The sequence below is a fragment of the Rhipicephalus microplus genome, chromosome 8, assembly GCF_043290135.1.
Source record: "Rhipicephalus microplus isolate Deutch F79 chromosome 8, USDA_Rmic, whole genome shotgun sequence".
Lineage (NCBI taxonomy): Eukaryota > Metazoa > Arthropoda > Arachnida > Ixodida > Ixodidae > Rhipicephalus > Rhipicephalus microplus.
The window spans coordinates 70,356,892-70,362,919 of NC_134707.1; the positions used below are offsets into that span (position 1 = coordinate 70,356,892).

Genomic DNA, 6,028 nt, shown 5'->3' on the forward strand with positions numbered 1-6,028 from the left:
ACATACTTTCACGTTTTTTTTTTCAAGCGGTATCTCTTTCAGCTTTTTCATGGCTTCATTGTGGCTTGGCTTATTATGGCAAGAAAAATAATAATGCGTAAATCAATAGGTACATATTTCTGGGTGAGAAGAAGAGAATTCGCACGCAACCTCTAAACCTTCGTGACACGCAGTGTGTTGTGGAATAGAATCAATAAATCTATAATGCCATTCTCAATTCCGGCTCGCCGAGCACATCTCCAGCTGTCCAGATGCACCCTGGTAGAGGGGGCCTTAGTTCTAGTTTTATTTGCAGTTGTGCGCTTTAGAGAGACGCCAAAAATTGTCACGCATGTACTCACAAACACAAGAAATTTATCACTGGGAAGTCTGCATCCGACATGTCGATGTAATTAGGTGATGCTTCTGCAGAAATAATGAAAAGAAAAACCTTCGTAAATCCATGAGCTAGAATAATTTTTCTCGATGTGCGCTAGCAGAAATCACTTTATAGAGTACCAAAAACATGTATATGAATATATGATCCACCTAGACCCCAAAACCGGGAAAAAATTTAATTATATTTCTCCGCGTTCTTGTTTTTGACATTAAGGCCGTAATAAACATATAAATAGAATACCTTACCGAAAATTGAGTGGCGAATTCAGACGTACAGAACAAGAAAAAACGTGGCATTTAAGTGTTCGGATGAGAAGCGTTTTCATTTCCCCAAGAGTAATGTGAAATATGATGTTCATTAGCTAGAATACTGAAGCATGTGGATAAACAACGAGCGATGAATTGAGGTAGCTGGCACTGATGGATTTGTTGGAGCACGCATGATTTCCCGAGGCGTTCGCAACAGTACGATGTGCAAATATTCAAATAAGATGTAAAAATAAGTTTCCATGGATACAAAAAATCGTCGCGTGTTTGTCCACACCTTTGCTGCTGTTTTCTTTGTTTAGGCAGCAAATAACTTACAGAATTAGTAAAATAAAAACCAACTTTACTTTTGATGTGTATTTTTCTTTTTCTGCAAGCAAATATTCCGCAGTTTTTCTCACCAGAAATATGTTACAGCATGCGCATTTAAGCCCTTCTGCAACTGAACTTCATTCAGGGAACCGATTTCTTTTGCTTCGATTCCACTGTTTACGAACACTTTTTTTTCTAGCATCTACCACCTGTGCGTATGGTCACTTACCTTCTCATGCCATTGCATTTCCAGCTCAGAAATTTGGGCGAGGTGGTGCTATACTTTGTCAGCTTATGTAAGTTGTAATAAACCCTGTGATATTTGAACCAAGCCAAGCTTGGTTAACCTCCCCGTCTTTCCTCTGTATTTCTCTCTCTCTTCATGTACTATTTCGGCTTGTTTTATATAATACGGTGTAAACAGTCTTGATCACTTGCGGTGTTTAAAAAGTTTGCGGTACTCATGTTTTAGTGTATTTGGGAATTTTACGACCATCCAATCACATGGAGGTGATTCAATCGAGCTGAAGTAATTAAAATCTAATCATTTAGCATTAAAAAAAAGCTTAAAATACGTGATCAAGTTTAAATACGAAATAAAAAAAAAGGACTCCGTTGCGCATACAAGCGAGACTGCGCCAAGCAGTAAATGACAGTCGTGATTAAAAGTCCTTGGAAGTAGCCACAGTGGCGTGAAAACAAAAGATGAATAACAATCTTATCAAGGATCGATGAGGAAGCGTGCGTCAAGTTTTCGACACAGAAATTTTTTGATTGTGTCGGCAAGAACTACATGTGGGTCTACTTAACCCTGATGTCAACAAGCGACATAACATTTTACTTTGTGAAATATAATCGAACTCTTTCATATTTATTTGGCACATTCACCAAGTTGACCGCATTGCTCTTTGGAAATACTATAACGTTTTTATACAATCAATGTTATGCACGTTAAATTATAGTGTTGGCTAATATTAATATGAAGGCACCATCGGGGTACGCATATTACTCCGTCTATAATACCGGAGCGAAACTCTTTACAAGCTACTATACTTTCACTTTTGTTTCTCCATCTCCCCACGTTGCCTTTCATGTGCTAGTTACTTTTATTTACATTGATATGAAGAAGATATACTTCATTGCAGACATTTTGTACTGTGTGTGTTGTAACCATAACATTTTGAAAATAAAGAGTACCTCGAGTTGACATACAATTTTCTTTCACCTAAAACAGTTTTGCCAGTTTTCAGAGAGCCTACATTGCCCAAACATTCACATAGCCCATACGCAGTCGGTATCTGGATACTCAATTGTGTAATATAGTGACAAGCAGCACGTTTTGCAAAAGCTGCATGCCAAGTCTTTTAAACAACCTCATGTCGGAGTGCTCAAAAACATATATATATTCCTTGAATACATAAACACGCTTATCGAGAATGAAAATAGCAAAAAGAGATGGCAGACAGCACAGAAAAATAAGGTAATTCGGACGTGCCCAGTAATCTGATATTCCGGCTCCTTCATTTATTTTCTCCCTTTCATTGAGTGAGCCAATCGAGCTTCATTCTGTGCTCTCTGCCCATAGCGTTTCAAGTGCGTCAGCTTCACTTGGGTAGAAGGCGCTCCCAAATAGCAACTCAGGTGCCTCTCGTCCTGCCGTCGTAAGCATGTTTGGTTGTTTGTCCAGCAATCCTGCAAAAAAAAGTTTTTGTGGGCAATGTGTTGGTACGTAAGTGAATTACTTGCACTCTTGTTCACACTGGATATAGAAGAAAATGGTGAATGTTCTCATCACGTTTATTTAGACAATCCTCTTTCAGAACGCAAGCTTAGTTTACACAACGTTTGAGTATACGCGTCCTTGCCGGAACCACGTCTCATCGTAACATAATTGGGACTCTTGAGGACCACAGAAGTGTACTTAAATAATACTGGAAATGACTGAATAGCGGCTACAAAAAAATAAAGAGAGTTTTGGTTTCTATTAGCTTATGAATTTTTAATACTGAATTCATCACCGATGTAACGGTGATGATTTGGATGTGTATTACGCTTTGGTACTAGAATAATAGATGACCTCGTCAGCCAATCCTCACTGAATGTTCTGTACAGCGAATGCATTGTATAGGAACAACTGTGTTTTGTACTACGGTTTCTGCTTTTCGTGGCGCCTCTGCAAGAGCAAGCATATATGCGATTTATACGACTGAGTTCCCTCATATGCCTTTCTTCTAATAAGTTCAGTTTGAAAATGAACCTGTATTACAAACTTGTCGTTTCTAAACATGATGACATTGGTATGCTTTAGTCACAACCACCTTCACATCGACTTCACTGTAGCCCAACGCGTCAAATCTGTCACATATATATATATATACCACTGCAGATTTAACAAAACCAGAAAACCCACTTTTCAGTCAACTCGGAAAATTTACACGAGAATTACTGAAAGAATATCGCTGTTGCTTGGCTGCTCCTTCCAGAAGCCATTAGCAGTTTTCAATCGCACAGTGTTCTTTAGTAGTGATTGCATTTTCAGATCGGTAGCGCATTATGTGGAAATGCGATGAGTCACTTGGCTGCAGTAGGTAGGGAGGTACTAAATTTTGCGACAATCTAGGAGCGCGCAAGCTAGAAAGAAGGAAACCGCTTTAGAGGAATGACATGATTGTGGGTGCAATCCGCAGTTTGGCAGCACGAGTGTTCGGAGCAAATCTATCTCAGACTGACCAGAGAAATCATGGAAGCAGAGCAGATTAGGGCGAATGCGAGTGCGTGCATCAGTGTTCCCTTCGTTGCGCTAAGTGATAATGAAGTGTACTTTTAAGTAGTTGAAGGAGAAAAACGAAACATTTTGGAAGAGTTTCGTTTTGTTGAGGTGACGTTTCTCGGTTATAGTTGGTTGAGCCTGAGTGCATCGTTGTTCTCGTGCAATTTTTTTTTCAATATAAAACTGCAGTTGTGAGTGAGCGTCTCTCGTGTGAAGTGATTTCCTTCCGTCTGCCTCGTTCACTAATATATTTCGATGTTATCTAGCACCAGCATTCCACTATCTTGATGTAAAGTTTTATGTGGTCCTGAAGAAACCATCTTTAAGTTTCCATTGATTGCTTCTTTTGCTGTTGTGAGTTCAATCGCGCAAAGGTGAACTGTTGTGGGCATGCCATGTTTGCTCGTAAAACTGCTACGAAATTCTCGGCTACGAATGTTGGCTTCCAACTATACATTGAACTTACATTGGGCTCTACATTGGAAGAAGTACATGAGAAGTTCTGGAGTGTGGCACGTAGGTCCAGGAATGGCTGCTCGAATAATATATGTGTAAAACTTATGAACGTTGGCTTTTTCATGCATGGGCATTATTAGCGAAATATAACAGTTCAGTGAAAAAGAACAAACAGAACAAAAGAAGCTAGAGAATTTGAAGCTCTAATTTGCTGTAATACTTGCGTTGGGTCTAGTTTGTACACAGCCAAATAAAAAGAGAACTTCTTAAGCGCAAACAACACCGAAAATTTGAAAATGAAAAGGACGTGAGGAAAGAAACAGATTAATGCGAAATTAACAACTGCTTTATTATTCTCAGAGCATCGCACCAAATTTGCTCACCCGCCTCATGCTCGGACCGTAGCTCACTCATTGTCTTTTTTCGTGCTGACGCCCAAAGGCTGGAACGTTCTCTCTGCCGGTGCCATGCCACACTCCAGCTCGGTAGTCTTCAAAGGAGGACTTGTCAAACATCTGTTGTGTTAATTTGTTTTTGACCACCCCTCACGTAAAGCCCCTATACCGGGGCCTTTGAGGTAACAAAAATAAATAAATATGTCAAAACCCATATACATTGTATGCGCATGCACAGGTTAGCCTTGTATACGTACTAACTTATAAAATTTCATGTTATATCACACCGCAACACCTGAATACACACGCGTAGTTTCATCTTCCACACGTAAAGCACAATATCCTAAGATGTGCTCAGAAGATTCATATGCCGTGGCACGCAAAGAAACTGAGGTGTCGCTGATACAATCAGCTACGCTTTTCTGAATGTGATCTAGTCTCAAAGGAAGCTGCACGTCTTCATTCGTGCTTCTGCCTAGAAACAGCGCATCATTAAATCACGGTGCCAACTCAATGCAGGAATTCAAATGAGCCTCAAAAATGTGCCCCTTGACCTACTTTGTTAGCTAGTTTTTAATCATGTTCGTTAAGATGTTCAACTATGCATCTTCCCGTATGCTCAACGTAGAACTTGGCACATAATAGAAGTATGGAGTATACCACACAGTTCATGTAGGAAATGAGGAAGATACTGTGTTTTATTTGGCACCCACGTTTGCTACTGTAGCTCATGTGCGGGAGCACAACTTTGAGATATTGTTGGCCGTGGAGGACACCAAGGGGACAGCATGCCTGTTAGCAACTTTCTTGAGTTGATGTCTGACCTTCGAAACAAGGCAGCCCGCAACGAAGCATAAAACTGCTGTGTCCTGTACGTTTCCGTCTAAATATAAAGGCAGAGAGTGAATGTTTTGATCCTTCGATAACGCTGCTGTTGCGGCCAGAGCCACCGTGCCTTTTTTCCCCATGTAGCTCGGGGAGTTTTCCTAAGAGTACAGCGTTTTCACGTATCCGACGCTAACAAAGACATATTTGCAATGAACGTACGTGTGACCCGCTTAACGTTGGTAGAAGTAAGAATTGCGAATGCGGCGCTGCACCTTGTCGATTGTTTCACTCATGCGTATGTTTCGTAAGTCATGTAGCGTCGTATACTTCCCTCATAGGAAACCCAAGCTGAAGTCAGGAAGAGACGCTCGCATTGCTGAAGTGTGCGTTACTATAGTGATAGACGCTGCTGGAAAAGGCGGTTTGTCGCCAGATTTTGCATGCCAACGGCAAGGACACGTAGCACGTGCACTCTTATTTAGCTTCAGAGCACGGCAAGTCAAGAATAATTTCATTGTGGCGCACCACAGATGCATTTCGAGGGCTCAGCGCATCCTCGGAATAGGGGACGACTCTCATATGGGGAAAGTAGGTGTATCGTGGAAGTGTGGAAGTTTGCAGT

The 6,028-nt window shown here is 40.8% G+C and overlaps 1 long non-coding RNA gene across 1 annotated transcript; it reads right to left on the reverse strand.

Moving 5' to 3' along the window:
- Positions 1 to 2,456: 2,456 nt before the first annotated feature.
- Positions 2,457 to 5,390, reverse strand: LOC142768592 (uncharacterized). Its single transcript, XR_012885349.1, has 2 exons — positions 4,567 to 5,390; positions 2,457 to 2,649 (listed from the first exon to the last, which is right to left on the reverse strand). It is a non-coding gene; the product is annotated as an uncharacterized LOC142768592 (long non-coding RNA).
- Between the last annotated feature and the right edge of the window lie 638 nt (positions 5,391 to 6,028).